Below are 19,737 nucleotides of genomic sequence, written 5' to 3' on the forward strand. Positions count from 1 at the left end.
AAATAGTCAATAGAAGCCATGCCCTACTCCAGTTAACAGCAAATAATATGTCAGCCATGACCCACTGAAAGTTACAGCAAATAATATTTTAGCCATAACCCACTGAAGATTACAGGAAACAATATTTAAGCCATATCCAGTTAAAAATTACTAGAAAATAATATTTAGTCCATAACCCACTGAAGGTTACAGCAAATAACAACAAGCTCTTAGTTATGACAAATTCTAGTATTGGCAATGATCTGATAACCGTTTTCTCTATTCCCAGTTTTTTTTTTTTTTTTTTCAGTTATCTTATACTCGCAAAATTAAGCATACTTTTCTTTTTTCATGTTACTCTCGCGGTGTGTGTGTGTGTGAGTGTGTGTCAGGATTAAAACAGCCATGAGTTTAATATCTACATTATCTTGAAATATATTATTACACAAAATAAAAAACGCAACTCATATCTGAATAGGCCTAATAAAGGAAGTTTGAAAATATTCACATTTACTCTTTAGCTGTCAGTCTAAAATACAAATTGTGTCAAGTGCCTGTTATGATAATTATATAAATTAGGCTAATTCAAAAAGTGGTCTATAGAACTTGACACATATAGCATTTACATAAATCTTGCTAAATCCAAAAATCATTACTGGTTGTAAGATTTTCAATCATAAACTCAGTCCTCACCGCAAAATTACATTCCGTTTCTGGTAACCAGAACATTTCTCTATTACATAAAACGTATCTCTATCTCCCTGCATACACAAAATGCATTTCAAGGATATATTTTCAACCAGAGCGTCGTCACTGAAAACTACTTCAACATGGATTACATTCATCAATACAATTAAATATATCACTGTGGTGTCAGAATAAGCATTCCATTACTGCTACTTTAATTAAAGCACCAAGCTTGTAAATACAGGTAAATCACGGTTTCATATCTCTCTAAAGTCAGTTGAACTGGAAACGAACAGACTATATATATGTATGTGTATACATATACATATATAATATATGAATAAAATATGTGCGTATACATACATATACAGTATATAAACATACCGGTACAATATATACATCTATATGTATATATACACATACATATACATACATACATATGCATACTGTATGTATGTTTATATAAATTATACATATATATATATATATATATATATATATATATATATATATATATATAGAGAGAGAGAGAGAGAGAGAGAGAGAGAGAGAGAGAGAGAGAGAGAGAGAGAGAGAGAGAGAGAGTTATACTGTGCGTGTGGGTTCCATAATAACATCTCACAACGTAATATTTAACGCCTAGTGGCTTAACAAGGCCTTTGAAATTCTTGTGTAGTCCTAAAAACTTACAACAACTTCACAAGCCCGAAAGCCCCCAACAATGTCGGGAACACGACGGAAATAACCCTTTTACGACCCGTTAAAGCGAAGTTGAAAGAGTGGAATGGGAATATAAACGTATGAAGACGCTCGCGTACGGTGTTTACAGCCCAGAGTTCACCCATTTATTTTTCTATTTCTCTGCCCCTCTATGGACGCCGCAGTTTGTTTCCGGAGTAAATTTATGGTTTCCAATCGTACTTACTCCGCACTGTGTTCGTTTCGAACGCCTTTTAAAATCCCAAGTGACAACAATTACTCCCATCTTTTTCCCTTTATGTTTTCACTTCACAGCAGAAGTCACGTTCATAGGCCTTAGGAACTGAAAATGTTTGAGCATACAGTAATCACAGTTCGCTTTGACATCAGAGGCGGTTTCAGGCCATTAACTGCATAAATTGTGGCAAAATAACTTCCAACCCACGGAATATGTCATATATACTTCCACCTTTATCAGATCACGGTAAATCTTTTTTCTTTATTATTTAATTAGATCATTATATCGAGTACTGAATAAATTTTGATGTAAATAAGGGCCAAGATATCAAAATCCAAGTACATCTCTGAAAAATAACTTACTTGAATGTCAAGTCATCTGGTTTAAAGTGATTTGTAGTAGTGAAAGCTCATTACGTTAGTCAAAAGTATAGAAAAACTGTACTGATCTAAACAGAAAAAAAGTATGTCTTCTTGAAACCTTTCACATATTTATCTTACAACTCCGTAAAGCTTAATTAGCTCCTTATCATAGTCCAGAGACTCCTGGGAAGACTCATCAATTTTATTTCTCTCCAGATGTCTCATGAACGGCACTCATATCCATATAAATAATACCTTCAAAAAACAGGCTCCGGTAGAAACCCTCCTTTTTTTCAATTCAAAGTGAAAAAAGGAAGAAAGAAAACATAGCTTCTGCAGATTCATCATGCAACCATTTTTTGACGATCGGTTTTATTGGCATTCTTCCTTCTGAAAGAAACACCACTGGCATTTTGATTACAACACTCGCTGCCCAACTAAGATTGCCGAAGACTGCACGCACGTGTCATGAGTAATTCGTGTCGCCCAGTGCCCTAAAATAAAGGCACCCCGTTGGAAGAATACACACAACACACAAACGAAGGAGGAACCAGGAAGAAGAGGAATATAGAGCACAAACACGGGCTTAGCAGCTTAGATCTGTAGCATATAACGGCTCCCCTAATTCCACCACAACAAACACCATACATGTCGCTCACACGAGCGAACGCATACGCACACACACACACACACGCGCGCGCGTGCACACACAGCCGGCGCCAGAGCAACACTGGTAACTGACGGGTGCCATCGGCATAAAACTTTGGCCAGTGGCAGTAGTGCCAATGCCACCATGCGCGCGCCCGGCGCCAAGTCGCCAGTGCCTTCCGCTGTTGGCACTTCGTACAAGACCCCGGCCAGACCTTTGGCAAGACCACAATTATCTCGATAAGCAGAGAAACTTCCGAACAATGCTTCAGTAATATAGAAATACTTATATAAATTTCTCGTTTCAGCAGCTGCAATGGCGAGTTAGTTTTTCTAGCCTTTTGGCCTTGAAATTTCTTTTAAGTTGCGTTTCAAGCATTCTGAGACGCAACAGCGAATTAAGCAAGACACTGGTTAAAAAAAAAAACGTCTCAAACAAACAAAAAATCGTACATTCCCGGTCGAATCTCTAAAAAAGCAACAGCAAGAATGAAACAAATAGGTGTAAGTGAACATTTTAATGATTAAGTATGCCTACTTATAGTCATTACACCTCGCAGATATTCTGTGACGTTTATACTCAAATATTCAGTGGACAAGTCAAGAAACACCACTGTGCATTAATTATACTAGCTTCTACTTTAAGCTTATGTTGATTCTAAGCTGTGCTGAAACCTGTCATTTCCATTAACACAGCCAAAATGGGACACACTTCACCTACTATTCAAGTGATTTGTCAGTTTTGCATCATTTCCTTCAAGAACTATCAGACCATGAAGGTCTTGTGTTCGAGTTCCCAGCGTTCAATATTAGAACATAATGAATGAACGTTGTTGAAGAGTAATGAAGGCACTAGCAGGATTCTCAATTGTCCATATATATATATATATATATATATATATATATATATATATATATATATATATATATATATATATATATATATATATACTGTATATATATATATATATATATATATATATATATATATATAAATCTTTATAACATCACCGTCACATTTTTTATATTCATTAACATTAAGCTACAAATGTCGTTTAATATCCAATTCGCTGTACATCGGAATAAATACCGAAGGAGAATTATAACTGACAAGTGGTTCGACGAACCACTCATCAGTTATAAATGCCCTTCGGTATATATTATAGAGCGAATTAGATATTAAACGACAATTTATATAATGTTTGATATATATATATATATATATATATATATATATATATATATATATATATATATATATACATATATACAAATATATATATACATATACATACGCGTGTGTTTCTCTGTATCTATAAATTAATATTCTACGGACTTCTGTAGTCGTAACTTCTCGTGCAATCGTACCACGCAATAGTTTTGGGTTGCACGTTCGATGCATATCAATCTCCAATGTTAAAAAAAATGCTTTATAGTGAATTGCGAACAGATACTTTTCAAACTTGTTTCGAAACTTTTTCTGAATCTCTCTCTTCGGTATCTCACACCTGAAAATATTGATTTTGACTGTTTGCATTTAGTTTTGAAGTGTCTTCATCTTATCCAAGAAAACAATGGTAACACTACGCATTTCATACTAGTGTTGAACCAAGCTTTGTAAATCATCGCCAGAGAGAGAGAGAGAGAGAGAGAGAGAGAGAGAGAGAGAGAGAGAGAGAGAGAGAGAGAGAGAGAAGCGGACTGAGGCACATTTTCCCGTATTACCGGTTACTTCTGAAACATATATCCTCTTAGTATGGAAGTTCTGAAAATTAACATCCACGTAATATCAACAACAACTTTGAAAACTCTTTTGTTCAGTATAGCATTAAGGATTACAATCAATATACAACAATCCAAAACAGATACCAACTCTGAAACTTTTATTCAAAATGCCAATAACCACGTTGTTCGCAAAATCGTGGCATAAAATAATAATAACAATAATAATAAATGGCTACATATGACGCTGCTAAGAGAAATTACCAAAAAAATAGATCTGGAACTACAGTATTTGATGAACTCATGAAACAAAGTTAGGACTGGAAACTCTTTCCAGCGAGAAAGGCTTTGTCTTTAGAATATTAAATTTGTACAAATGCTCATTTTATGTCTTCAGAAGTTGGAACTTGAACGTGTGGCCTGAACTTTATTTGTACATAGTGAATTAATAGAGTAGAGCCAAATTTAGAACAATATCTTTGCATTATAGTTCCCTCACTTGACCTGGATTCCATTGATGATAGTAAGAAGAGTAACAAATCACATATCATATAGCGCTCTCTGTTCCTCCTCAGCATTCTAGATCTTTCTCCCCCATCGACCTCCCATTTGACAGACTGTAACGACCTGATAACACACTGAATTTATAAATGCAGTCAGTCAAATCTAATAAATATTCGCATCAGGCAAACAGACACCGTCTTCACAAGGCACAGAGCACACGTGTCATCCAAACACGTTCGAACGGACTGCCATGCAAATTATATTTGGCCGCAATTGGCGAGGGAATATGGGTGGGTTTAGATTAATGGCCTTATGCCAGCACGGGCCGTTGCCCAAAGGCAGCCCCTAAGTGCGGTAAGATGGGGAAGGAGTGAGAGGTTTGGTGTGAAGAAAACAAACTATTCACAGGTACTTAGGAAAATTTACTTAACACTCAGCGCATACTCTATAAAGTAAACGCGCCCAGTAGAAGTCAGTTACAATTCCACTTTCACCTTCTCTCTCTCTCTCTCTCTCTCTCTCTCTCTCTCTTTAACTGGCTGCTAGTCTTTCCTGGTCTCCCATTCTCATCTTCTTTTGCAGATACCCCTGTTATTAGCGCCTCCAAACCAGCGTTAATTTCTTTTTTTTTTTTTTACCTTTTCATTATATGTTTATTACCAGCTATCTTTTTCCCTTGAGCAATACTTGATCTAGCTAGCATGGACGAGATAAAACCTGGCCAATTGACCAACTGACAAAGAAAAAAACATGTGAAAAAAACTTAATTCATTAGAAGAGAATAGACCCACTCGGCTTTTACTTCTCAATTTGCATAAATAAAGGTTGCATAAATAAAGGTATGTCTACGGTTTCACGAGTCTTTGAGTCGTATGTAATTGCCTTCAATTGAGGACAATTAGTACAGCAGACTTCCACCGTTCCGTATCACTTTGTTTTTCAATTAGTATTCTATAGCTCCTTCTTCTCGACAACATTCCTTTAGCTGTACATTTTTCTAAGTACTCTATCTTACTGAATCGTCCATTTTTAGTTTTCTGTGAAAGAAAACTATTGAGATGGTTTTTGTCCGTCCGTCCGCCGTTAGATCTTAAAAACTACTGAGGCTAGAGGACTGCAAACTGGTAAGTTGATCATCCACCCTCTAATCATCAAGCACACCAAATTGCAGCCCTCTAGCCTCAGTAGTTTTTATCTTATTTAAGGTTAAAGGTAGCCATGATCGTGCGTCTGGCAACGCTATAGGACAGGCCTCCACCGGGTCGTGGCTGCAAGTTTCATGGGCCTCGGCTCATACAGCATTATACCGACACCACCGAAAGATAGATCTATTTTCGGTGGCCTTGATTATATGCTGTAGGGAAAACTCGATTGCGCCGAAGAAAATTCGGCGCATTTTTTACTTTGGTTTTTTTTTCGTCACTATCTCATCTTCCCCTGCTACACCGACTCCCGACTCCCTTTCATGCATCACTGGGCGTCTCCGCTCGAGCAGGAAGTGGTGCAGAACCACTGGACTGCATACAAGAAACCCCAGTGAAGGTCGCGTGAATGCCTCTACCGGCATCTTGTCATTATGAGGCACTCAGTTTCTAGGTGCAATATCATTAGTTAGAAACAGTCGCAACTTCTTGGAATTATCTTTATGATACCTTAACATTTTGAAAGTCGTATAAGGCTCTTTACAACACCTATCCATTTTGAAAGCCGCATAATTATAATATTGCATTATGGAACATTTAATTCTTCTCAACGTTCTGCAAATGACAATCAGAATTATATTTCTTTTCCTCTAATTCTGACTTCGTGGACAAGCAAATATTAGAAATTCTTCCAACAGATTCTTACTGAACCAAAAGTTAAGTATACTAGTTTAACCAGACCACTGAGCTGATTAACAGCTCTCCTAGGGCTGGCCCGAAGGATTAGACTTATTTTACGTGGCTAAGAACCAAAAGTACATAAATTTGGGAATGCAAAAGAAGAAGTAACACTATTATGCTTCTCTTCAAAACTGATATTTGGTCGTGATGTGTCAAGGGAATCTGTTTGTTTACATTCCAAATGATCCTCAACAAATATTGGTTTTTCGTTTTATTTAAAAATCCGTCTAAATAAAACATCAAACGGGATGATCACCCATTCGAACAATTTACAAAAATCTTTTGGAATTGGTGCATAAGTTATAGCTCGCCGAAAACTTTATTATATTTATTGAATTTCTATATGTGTATAGATTACTCTTTATTATTATTCATTAAAAGAAAATATGTTGGCTAAGGACATCAGCATCACATATGTATTACTGGCGCTTACACTTCAGTTGCGTATATGGACGTCATATCATATCAATGTTCGACACTTCTCAACCTGCTAATAATTCTGACAGCGCCATTTTAAAAAGACTGAGTCATTAGTGACTGAAAAGTCGGCCTAAGCAACGGACAGGAGGAAAAGATTTCGATGGATACTGAATTTTAAATCTATAAAGCCGCAGGGGCTAGCGACGGTTTCGGGTAAATTTCCTTCACGAAATGCGTGGTTTAACAACAAGCACTTTCCATAGCCCTACTTTCATAAATATTTGGAGAGAACTTTTTAGAAGGTACATCATGCAGCGCTCTGAATAGTTTGGATAATTTTAGTAAACGTTTACTTTCGTTGTTCAGGGAACTCCCCCGCACGCCCTTCTCTCTCTCTCTCTCTCTCTCTCTCTCTCTCTCTCTCTCTCTCTCTCTCTCTCTCTCTCTCTCTCTATGTATCAACAAGGGCCAACGTAAGCAATTACTGTATATGCATGCTCATATTAACATGAATTTCACTGATACAATCTCGAAATGCTCAGAATTTCCTTAGAAACTGACAGTGATTTTAATCAGACCATTATATGTTAAGGAAAAACATGGCATGATCTTTTAAGTAAGATATTAGTACAGTCACGAGTCATCTAAGAAATTTTATAGAGAGAGAGAGAGAGAGAGAGAGAGAGAGAGAGAGAGAGAGAGAGAGAGAGAGAGAGAGAGAGAGAGAGACTATTACAACTCAAGAAACCACAAATTATATTCACTGAATGGCAAGGCAAGAAACCAGAGAACAGTGAAATATGGTTAAAGGAAAATCTAAGGAGACAAAAAGAACTAATTTAACTTTTCCGTAAACCACGAGCTCCTACATTCATTACTTTGTAGATTAATTAAACGATTTCAATGGAGATTCAGAGTCTACGCAAGATAATATCAAGGTTCCCAGCCGGAGGACATCCTTATGATATAAAATCTAGCGCTGGGTCAGAGATGTCTGGTGAAGACGAAATATTGCTATAATATTGTCACTGAAAAACGCTCCAAGATACTTTTACATTTTCAAAGTTTGTCACAAACAGGATGACAATTATTCATAACTAGATCTGAATATAACTAGTACGAAGAACGTATGAGAGTATGATAGACTAATACTAAACAAACGCAATAAACATCCATATCTATTTTCTGTGTGTAACACAGTGAGTCAAGGGGTAATACACTCCATGTTCGACAATCACAAAATCTTAGACAAGTACTTACTTATATATATATAATATATATATATATATATATATATATATATATATATATATATATATATATATATATATATATATATATATATATATACTGTATATATATATAAATCCACGAAGGAAAGAGAAACAATGTAGTGCTGAAAGGCCTTTCGACTTATAGTCCATATTTTTGTTATTCAATTATATGTATACACACATATATATATATATATATATATATATATATATATATATATATATATATATATATATATATATATATATATATATATATATATATATATATATATATATACCTCAGAATATATAAACTTGAATGTGGCCGTCATTATCAACTGGAAAGGTACACTAACAATAATGTCGTCATTCAATTATTCCCAGCATTACAAATTATGATCCTTATCTTGATTGCTCGTTAAGAAAAGTTCATTTCACAAAGCCATCCACACTCAACTTACGGGAACCTTCTCTTGCGTGTCTACCCATTTTGATTTTTGAGTCACTGAAGTTTGTATCACTTCTGTTATATTATCTTCACTGCTGTTATATTGCCTTGACTTCTGTAATATTATCTTCACTTCCGTTGTATTATCTCGTTATGGAAGCCTATTCCGCAACACTGAAAAAATTAGGTATCCATTTCAATTTAATGTTGCTCAAACAATGGACACCAGAAACGCAAAGTGTAAAAATGGAATACTCGTAATTAGCCAAAACTTTTACACGTAAGATGTTAGTATACATGTGTTACATACACACACACACATATATATATACACGTGTTTATTTATACTATGAAAGCTGTATACCATTATCAACATTATTCTACACTAAGCTGGAATAATGATGGTGGAAAAGCAGAATGCTACAAGCCCAAAGAAAGCAACCAACACAGAAGACGAAACTAAGGTGTAAATAATAACCCATGAGAGAGACATTAAAAAGAAAAACACACAAGATTAATAAAAAAAAAATCAAACAAATATGACAAATACCAAATAATCTGCAAAGTGAGAATTATGTCAGCCTTCTCAGCAAGAAATAATTTTCACCAAGCTTCAACTATTGTGCTGTTACTTTTGTTTATTTACTCATTTATTGCAACGTGTGTGTGTGTGTGTGTGTGTGTGTGTGTGTGAGAGAGAGAGAGAGAGAGAGAGAGAGAGAGAGAGAGAGAGAGTCCAAAGTTACACGAGGTCTAGCACTATCTGGGTCAGAGGTTAATTGAAAGTAATGTAATGCACATAAATCTCATAAGTCACTGGGCTGTGGTGTACTATTGCACGGCAAACCCCTGCAGCCCTCTAGACTAACAGAGGTTAACTGAGCAAATCTTACAAGAGACAAACAAAAAAGCACGCTCACGTTGTAATCCAATGCAAAGGATTAGAATTTTTTATGATATTCTGTATACCTTACAAAACAATGTTAAAAAATAAGGTTCTTGCTAGTAATAATCTCTCTCTCTCTCTCTCTCTCTCTCTCTCTCTCTCTCTCTCTCTCTCTCTCTCTCTCTCTCTCTCTCAAGAGAAGACTAAGATCTTTTGCTAGTGAAATTAGCTAAAAATAAATGTGCTTATGACATGCTGCATGCGCATCAACAATTCTAATTAAAATGGTAAGAAATGGTGCTTGGCACTTCCAAGCATTAATGCATATTTTTCTTTTAAATATATGCATACAGGCATCAACAACACTGGAAGGATGACAGTTCCATAGTTTAACACAAATTAAGGAATGATTTTCCATACAAAGATTATGTTAAAGTGTATACGTAAAATGAATTATTATGGTTTATCCAAATGCACTTTTTAAAGTTACCCCAAAGAGGAAATTAGTAATCGTTACATTACACGTTTCAGTGACTATGTTTCAATGCAATGCCCGGCTTTGGAATCCTCTTCAAACTACTGCTTTCCCCTCTCTTATCCTTCCATCCTGTAAGTGGCAGGACCATCGGATTTTAAATTCAACCTTTTTCTTTCCCTTCTTATGTATTTCAATAAATTACATCACTACTACACTGTAAACAGAATTAATAGAATTAATCCTCACTTGATACTTAGACACTGCAATACACACACAAAAGTGTACATAAAAATTATAAATACATACATGTATATATGCATATATTATATATATATATATATATATATATATATATATATATAAAATGTTTATATATAAAAATGTTTATATTAAATATACATTACACACACACACACATATATATATATATATATATATATATATATATATATATATATATATATATATATATATATATATGCATATATATACATACATATACATATACATATACATATAGATACACATATATACATAATATATATATACATATACGATCAATCAGAGAGAGAGAGAGAGAGAGAGAGAGAGAGAGAGAGAGAGAGAGAGAGAGAACAAACAACAACTAACAAAGACTGTCGAGTGTAGACATCAGCAGCGGCCACATGTCGAGATTAAGCGTTAACCTTTTTTCCTACCTGAACACACCACAACAGCAATGCTGTAGCATGAGCGACCATCGCAAAGTAGTCTCAACGGTCGCAACAACACCGTCAAATGAATATAACGGGGGAAAGCCATCCTCTGGTCTCCTCTCAAGATCCTTGTGGATGTCCTTTGAGGATCTGCGCTTATCATAACAACATCATGATGGTGGTGAATGATAAACATGAGATGTGATGTTGAACTATTCGTATGCAAAGAACGGACTCCATTGGACAATACTGCCCGTCATTATAGAGCCGACTGAAGGAGAATAGAAGCCAAGTGTACAGACATGTTGCGCACGGCAGCAATCATCCAGTTGATCATAACGAAGATACTTTAAGAATAATTTGGAATGAAATGTTCATGCGTAAAAGAGAGCACAGAAAGAAAGCAGATGGATGCTTCATGATGCAGTACAGCCTACAACTGTTTGCACAGAACCCTTACATGAAAGACAAACGGTGGCAAGAGTTTTTACGCTTGTCCTTTATAATCGAGCGGATGGGGTAATATCTTTCTCTTAAGTTAGCAGAAGCTATAGAGACAAAGTAACATCTAACATTAAAGAATAAAAAAATTCCACGTCACCTGTGAATAGAAAATGTCTAGTTAAAAACTTTAGCAAGAGAGGGAAAGGCAAGAATGCGGGGCAGTACGTCAGAATACTACGTCACTACATGTTTTCTTACAAATTTATGGACCTCTTTTCTTTCCACAGTGAAACCTTTTAGCCGAAGGCAGCGTTATACAGTAGAACAGAGACAACTCAATAACACGAACCAGGTGTGGAGGAGCAGCGATAAAACCTGAGAGGGAAGACGTAAAGGCATTACAAAAAATCCTCAGACACTTGAAGTGAGAGAAGATGGAGGCTTGTTTTTTTTATCATTTTGGCGTTTTTATACATAAACTGACATTTTATCTCTGGTCTCCATTTACCATTTCGCCACCAACACTTTCCACCTTTGAAAAGGTTTGTGAAGCCTGGAATCTGAAAAAAAAGTAAGTATAGCTTAGTTTTACCAGACCACTGAGCTGATTATCTGCCCCATAACGTGTGCAAAAGATGCTAATGGTGACATTACGATGGTTATTAATATTATTCAAAAGACGAGCCCTATTCATATGGAACAAGCCCACAGGGGGCATTGACTTGAAATCCAAGCTTCCGAAGAATATGGTGCTCATTCGAATAAAGTATATAACGGAAGATAATGGGAAATACAGAAAGAGGAGATCAGTTATTAAAAAACAGATAAATATGAACATCTCAATTCTTCATCTAAAACGCTGTCGATGGAAGATGAACGTAGGTATTGATCGAGTTACAGGTTTCATTTTTACAAGACTGTCATCACTTCTGAACCAGAAGGTAAAGTGTTTACTCATTTTTGATAAGGAATATCATAAATGTAAGGTCTTTCAATAATGCCTCTTGTCATTCTGGTTAAGAGCTTACATGTAAACAAGAGCCTAAAGAAATTCTCTTTACTAATTCTAAGACTGGGAATGAGTTTTAATGCAATATATACCGGTTCATATTTCCATTATATATACACACACACACACACACACACACACACACATATATATATATATATATATATATATATATATATATATATATATATATATATATATATATATATATATATGTACAATATATATCCTATATAAATATAATCTAATTACACACACTTGGTTAATTAAACAGAGACATGTGTTCACTCTAAGAGAAATCCTATACAAGAATATATAACTCACCCTCTACGAGTGAGAATCCCCAACACAGTAGTAAAACCTAACATAATTATAATAAGCAGAAAGAAAGTCTAAAGTAATTGAACGTCTCCATATTCGAAAAAAAAAAGAAAAACGTTCAAGTCACAGGTCTCAAGACGACAGACAGTTTCCATAAAGGTTGGTTCATAAATAACGAAGTCAAAGTAACACAAAATAATATACTAAATGGAAGTCAGCAGAATGTACTGCTTCGGATAGTTCTGCAGACACTTGAACAACGCCTGGCCCATACTAAAAAAAATTGCAATTTCGATGACTCGGTTGTAATGCTTTCTACGCATATGAAGATGAGTAAAATTAGTCTGATGTGCTGTAATTATATAAAAAAAAAAGGGGGGGATTCAGGTTTGTATAGAAGACGACAATAAAGATTTATGAGATAATATCTGCGACAAAGTTGATGACAAATGATGGATTTTAAAGGACTTTATTTACTGAGCCAGTCACAATTACTGTAATGCATTTATAACGCCATGCTATCAGTTTACTCCACAAGATATATTCAACGGTCCTTGCTTAATTTCCTTCGAACGCCTACAGAAGATTATAAATTAAGAATAATCGTAGCTGCTGCAGTAGTTTTCAGGCTACAAGAGACGTTTGTAGTGACAGTTCACGCTTAACCTTCCCAAAATCTTTTTTTTGGAAAATAGTACCGGCATCAGGAACATATAGACAAACTGGCTTTTTAAGTGATGAAGTAAATACGAATTATCATTGTAAGTAGTTTTGTATTATTGTCATAGTAAGTAACATTTGTCTGCAAGCTGGAACAATAGTCAATTGCTCAGAAATTGATCTAGAATGTTGTGACAAACTCAGATTTCCTGTCAGCTGAATATTTAATCTAACATGCTATCAGTTTCTGAGGATTCCCCTACTGTTTCCTCGTTCTCATAAAGAGTAATTCCGTGTGAGATATCTGCTTGAAGGTCCGGCTTAACGATCTTATCAAACCTTCTCACACCAGTGTCACTTCCCACATGGGAATAACTTCCTGGGAAACATCGGTCAGCAGTGTTTCTTCCAACGGGTTTATAATATTTTTTTTGACAGTATCAAACAGCTGTTTGCGATTAGTGAATATGCACCCTAAGACTGTAAAGTGGATAATACCAGAAATATAGCTTTCTTTTTGGCAGTTTTCTCGAGAATCTGATATCCCTGAGACGGAAGTCATCGACAAATAAAGATATAACTAAACTTTGCAGGTTGCTTCAATATCACTTGTGAAGCACCTGACGTGACTTGGAATGGTTTGGCTGGATGCTCCATCAGCTGATAATTAGAGTGTTTAGTGCGACAAAAAAACTTTAACATTCATTGATCCACTTTCCTTTGAGTTTCTTGCTTGATATGAAGTAGACAACTCTATCAAACACTTCAGCAAACTTAAGTGTGTGTCGTTCTCTCCGAGTCTAAGATTCAGTTTATCGACTGACTGATCAGTTGAGATGCCACAGATCTTCCCAGGATAAAGGAACGTTAGTTAGCTGGGTTATCGTTGAACACGTGGGTATAGTTTTTGCGAGGAAAACCACCACTAATGATCATAATGGGAGGTTAAATGCAAAAGGCAACTCTCTATGCCTAAGCACTTTAATCCGACTCTGGTTAATTTGATTCCCGTCTCGGGAACTGATTCTTCTTTCTTTGTTCCAACTTGGACATAAGTATGTGGTGAAAAACATAAAAAAAAAAATTGTAGAAGTCATTGTGGCTATCAAAAATACACACACACCCACACTATATGTTAATGGAACAAGAAAATAAATGAGAAATTAGATTTCTATTCTCCAGCAGGTTCGAATTTGAATATAAGACGCTGTGAGTCACACTCAAACAACATAGCTTTCTTTACCTTGGTCTCATATCACAAAGACGACTAACTACGACTACATACTTGGCTGCCTAAGTTAACACAGGCACAAAAGGGTTTTAACGACCAGTGCCCAAAGCAGTTTATCATTTATTTTAATTCTAACCATAACAACATGAGACATTTTAATCGGTCAGCTTTCTGAAACTTAAACTAGATAAGAAAATATTTAGGCTTATATATTCACATATTTACGTAAACCACAGGCATGAAAAACCAAGAATTCCGCAATGCTTGTCAATCAAACCAGATAAGAAAAAAGAATAAATCTTGCAAGAATCACAAGTGTACTTCCAAACAAAAGAACAGAGAAAAATCCTGTTAAGTGATTTGTAAACAGTTGCCAAAGTCTTCGCAAGGATTCTGGGTTTAAAACAAAAAGACGGGGGGCTGTGGACAAAACAAGTTGTAGATTAAAACAGTAAATGTCAGTTTCAGCCACCAAAGTCATTTGAATCTCCGAGTTGCGACGAGGAGGGCTTGACCCATCTCCACGAAAGGAATGCTGAAGTTCTAATTTATGGCGCTCAATATTGATTAATCTATCAACGGCTTATTCTAGTTATGTTTGGCGTTTATAGTGAGGATTCTCCTCCACGGAATGCTCACCCATTTACACACATAAAAATCTTGTCAAAATAAGCCTCGAAAAAGATGGGGCTTATTCTGGCTTTCCTCTCTTAAGCCAAAGTTCATTTCACTCTCCGAAAAAAGTACGGTTTGCTGATATAACTAGACAAGAATTCCAGCATCACAGAACGCCTAATAAACAACGCCCTTGAATCATGGGCAAAAATAAATTCAATATTCGCTTCAAAATACAAGTATTTTTAAGCAAACAAAAGTAAATTCATGCCATAGTTGTAGTAATTTACAACGAGTAAAAAATCAAAGCAATTTTTGACACTCCAGCATTTCAACATTTGACATGCATACTACCACAGAGAAAGCTGGGTCGAGCTAGATACTTCAATCAAAAACCGCTGTCCGTTTCAAAATCATAATAATCATACTGCTTTCTTTCCCAAGTCGTACTCTTCACTGTCAGCAAATGGCAGCTGCAGCAGCAGCGGCAAAAGGTTACCCAACATCACCCAACAAACATTCCATCGAGGCCACCTTTGGCCGGCCTGATATCGGCTTCCTCTCTTTTATCAACTGAGCTGATGATATATTTCGCATTAGCATAATAAAACGGAAGCCACACTTCCACTGGGATACACTGTACATCATTTTGATGAAGTACTGGTCGGTAATTATAGATGGATGGTTTGAAAATGACCACGCGAATAAACAGGACAAGTTGGTGCATAAAAAAAACTGCATTGCAGAAGCCAAAGAGACAAGGGCGGGGTTGCTAGACACTCGGCGCCAAGTATAACCCCACCTTACCTATGCCAGGAGGAGCCCTGAAAGGAGGTGCGTAAGAGAGGACGCTACATAGTATGCACCACCGTCCCAGCATCAGTGTTTTTTTTTATAGGGTCCAGATTAGTTACACCATGAATAGTCTTGATCGTTTGCGCGCGCGAAATAAGTCTGGTGGCCAGATAAGCCTGCAAGAAAAGAAAAAGGGGGAGACGATGCACTTAGACGATGATAATATCTTAATGAAGATATGCATACTGAACGATTACCTTTTCAGGTGTTAGGAACGTGTTAGGTACCGGTTAGCCTAGAGACGGCCGTCAACCCAAAATAAGCTGCCCAATTTACGTCGCTGTTCAGGACCGCTGTTGCAGAGCAGACGTGTCAATGCGTCTCTTTGGGAAGCTGTCAGCGCCTTGTGTTGGCTTCGAATCAACAAATGCACCGAAACATGATCCTGCTGCTTGATTTAAAGGCTGTTGCTGCATGCTTAAAGAACCCTGAAACAATGGAAATGCATTCTCTTGAAAACCTAAAAATGCAACTGGCATATATAGACCGATTTCCAGCAACAAACTGTCAATGCAAATAGTACTTCAGTGTTGAAAAACTACGCAATATAGATCTAATACTGCGTCTACTTTTCAAAACTCTGCTTAGTATGACGTTCTCAATTTTGAATTTTATCTGTTTCAGTATAATGATAAGAGCTAACGCTAGACCGCACTATTCTTTGACATTCAAAGCGTATGAACTTTTCAGTATTTTTCTCCTAAACCGCACCCTTCTTTGACATTCAAAGCATGTTAACATGTTAACTTTTCAGTTATTTTTCTCTCGCTCTTACACCAAGGAAAAGAGTCATTTTAAAGCAAACAAAACAAACAATAAAATCTGTCGTTTGACAAAACAAAGGTCATTTGTAGAACAAGTAGGTCTTGATGCCCAGGGAATTCGTGGAAACAAGCTGCTGACGAATGAGTCAAATACGAATGAAAAAAACAAGCTTAGATCATGTAACAATGAAGACTATGAGGAAGCGCATCCAGTGGCCCTAGTAACGCAGGAATCTGCAAAAATAAAACGAAAAACTGGAGAGAATAATCAGAATAAGCGTAATGTCGGTATATAGTCATTATCCTACAAAGTAAATTTAAATCTTATATTTTGCAGATACCTGATTATAATTTAGCAGCTAGCCTACTTGACTGAATTGCATGAAAATAATCTTATTTTTTAAAGTCAAAATGTATTCTGAGACTTTGAGATTAACGAAAGGGTTGAAAAATCAAAAGTGGATCGTTAGGCCTTGTAGAGTATCTTGTCTTTAAAATTAAAGTTTGTTCTATTATAGCTCATGCACATTCTCCAGTGGATAATTTATTATCAGAAAAAATTAAGAACGTTATTTAGTTAGATATTCGTAAACCGGCTAAACAAAAAGTAAATTTCTAGTGGACTCATTGTAAGAAAACCTCCTCACTAAAAGTTAAGTATACCTTAGTTTTACCAGACCACTGAGCTGATTAACAGCTCTCCTAGGGCTGGCCCGAAGGATAAGACTTATTTTACGTGGCTAAGAACCAACTGGTTACTTAGCAACGGGACCTACAGCTTATTGTGGAATCCGAACCACATTATAGCGAGAAATGAATTTCTATCAACAGAAATAAATTCCTCTAACTCTTCATCAGCCGACCTCCTCACTAAATTACTAATATCGTTAAGACCTAAAACCATAAGTCATCTTAGATAATTTAGCATCAACAACAATAACAGGGTCCCGTAGGGGGGTAGCGCCACATTGCACCTCTTGCGGAACACTGTAGGCATTACTTAAGGTTCTTTGCAGCGTGCCTTCGACCCCTAGCTGCAACCCATTTCGTTCATTTTACTGTACTTCCTTTCATGCTCTCTTTCTTCCACCTCGCTTTCCACCCTCTCCTAACAATTGATTCATAGTGCAACTGCTTTGAGGTTTTCCTCCTGTTATACCTTTTAAACTTTTACTGTCAACTTCCGTCTTAGCGCTGAACGACCTCATTGGTCGCAGTGCTCGGCCTTTGGCCTAAATTCTATATTTAATTCAATTCAACAATAACAGGAACAACATCTACATCACGTTCAAGAACAAATAGAAATTACCCTTATCAGTCATCCATGCTGACAGCTATTGCCACTTCGGTATAGGGCTTAGAAAAAAACAGTATTTTATTCGAGTCGTTGCAACGTCAGTGATGGTTTATAATGCAATCTCCTCCTCCAACCAGCACGTGGAAATCATTAAAATGTTTCTTAGATGTGAAAAATATCCAAGAAGCATCTCTCTCTCTCTCTCTCTCTCTCTCTCTCTCTCTCTCTCTCTCTCTCTCTCTCTCTCTCTCTCTCTCTCTCTCTCACAAGCAAAGTAACAACAGAGATTTGCTTGACCACCAAGAATGTCTGACCACCAAGAATGTACAATTCATTCCTACGCAGAGATTGTTAATATTCGTGGAAAGCTTTAATAGAAATTATCCCTACATCGTCATCTCAAGCAACTTAGAGAACCACGAGGAATGAAGGGTTGGTCACGTATAATGATGCTGGTGTTGGTCATGCTTGCCAAAACTAATATCACATGATCGCGACACTCAACCATGACAGTCATTGAAGGGAGAGGGAACAGGAGGAGAGATCGCCTGCCAATTGGCACAAAAAAGTCAACTGAACTGCTTCTTATTCCGCCGTCAACTTCACAAACCAACCAACTCATCAATTCATGCATGCACAGTGTTACATTTAAAACAAATAAAAACTGGGCCGAAGTTTCTTCGGCGCAATCGAGTTTTCTGTACAGCCGCTACAGCGTATTATCAAAGCCACCGAAAATAGATCTATCTTTCGGTGGTCTCGATATAATGCTGTATGAGCCGCGGCCCATGAACTTTAACCATGGCCCGGTGGTGGCCTATCCTATATCGTTGCCAGAAGCACGATCATGGCTAACTTTAACCTTAAATGAAATAAAAACTACTGAGGCCAGAGGGCTGCAATTTGGTATGTTTGATGATTGGAAGGTGGATGATCAACATACCAATTTGCAGCCCTCTAGCCTCAGCAGTTTTTAAGAGCTGAGGGCGGACAGAAAAAAGTGCAGATAGAATCAAGTGCGGACGGACAGACAAAGCCGGCACAATAGTTTTCTTTTACAGAAAACTAAAAATGATCTAAGTACTTGAAAACGTTGAAACACAATCCAGTTCCGAAAGGGCGTCATATACCCACGTCTTTCATCTCACACCACTGATAATCATATAATTTCAGTTTTAAATATAAAATAAATAAATACAATAAAATTATTTTCTTTCTACTTATTAACAACAACCACGTTCACTGAACTCGAAAGAATCTATTACGATAAATAATCATATATAAATTGCTCGCGTGACATTCGTGTTATTATTCGGTTCTACCTTCCTATTCTAACGGTTCAGTAACCCCACAAAGACACTCTCTCTCTCTCTCTCTCTCTCTCTCTCTCTCTCTCTCTCTCTCTCTCTCTCTCTCTCTGGTTACCAATTACTTCTGCCCTTCACCTCTCACTGGATAATAGTATCCTTCGTCGTTTCTTATGGCCTCATTCTGTTTCAGTTAAAAAATGGAAAATCGAGATCAAATATGCCTACTTCAACAAAACCCGGCAGCGGGGACGGGCTCCCACCTGTGTAACACTTCTATGGGTGCCTGCCGCGTCTTCCGTGAATTCTATCAGGCGACTTGAATTTAC

General features: G+C 36.6%; 1 protein-coding gene across 4 annotated transcripts in view; it reads right to left on the bottom strand.

Moving 5' to 3' along the window:
* The window catches only part of LOC136854032 (dystrophin, isoforms A/C/F/G/H-like), a 1,916,343-nt gene that overhangs the window by 1,858,195 nt on the left and 38,411 nt on the right, over positions 1–19,737 (bottom strand). The window contains exon 1 of one of the 4 annotated variants that reach the window (XM_067130047.1): positions 2,649–2,697. The exons of the other annotated variants lie outside the window; for them this stretch is intronic. The gene's annotated coding sequence lies outside the window, so the exon portion shown is untranslated. Of the gene's footprint in view, positions 1–2,648; positions 2,698–19,737 lie in introns of those variants that run through there. 4 annotated transcript variants of the gene reach the window in all.

This window comes from Macrobrachium rosenbergii, chromosome 28, assembly GCF_040412425.1.
Source record: "Macrobrachium rosenbergii isolate ZJJX-2024 chromosome 28, ASM4041242v1, whole genome shotgun sequence".
In the NCBI taxonomy this organism is placed as follows: Eukaryota; Metazoa; Arthropoda; class Malacostraca; order Decapoda; family Palaemonidae; genus Macrobrachium; species Macrobrachium rosenbergii.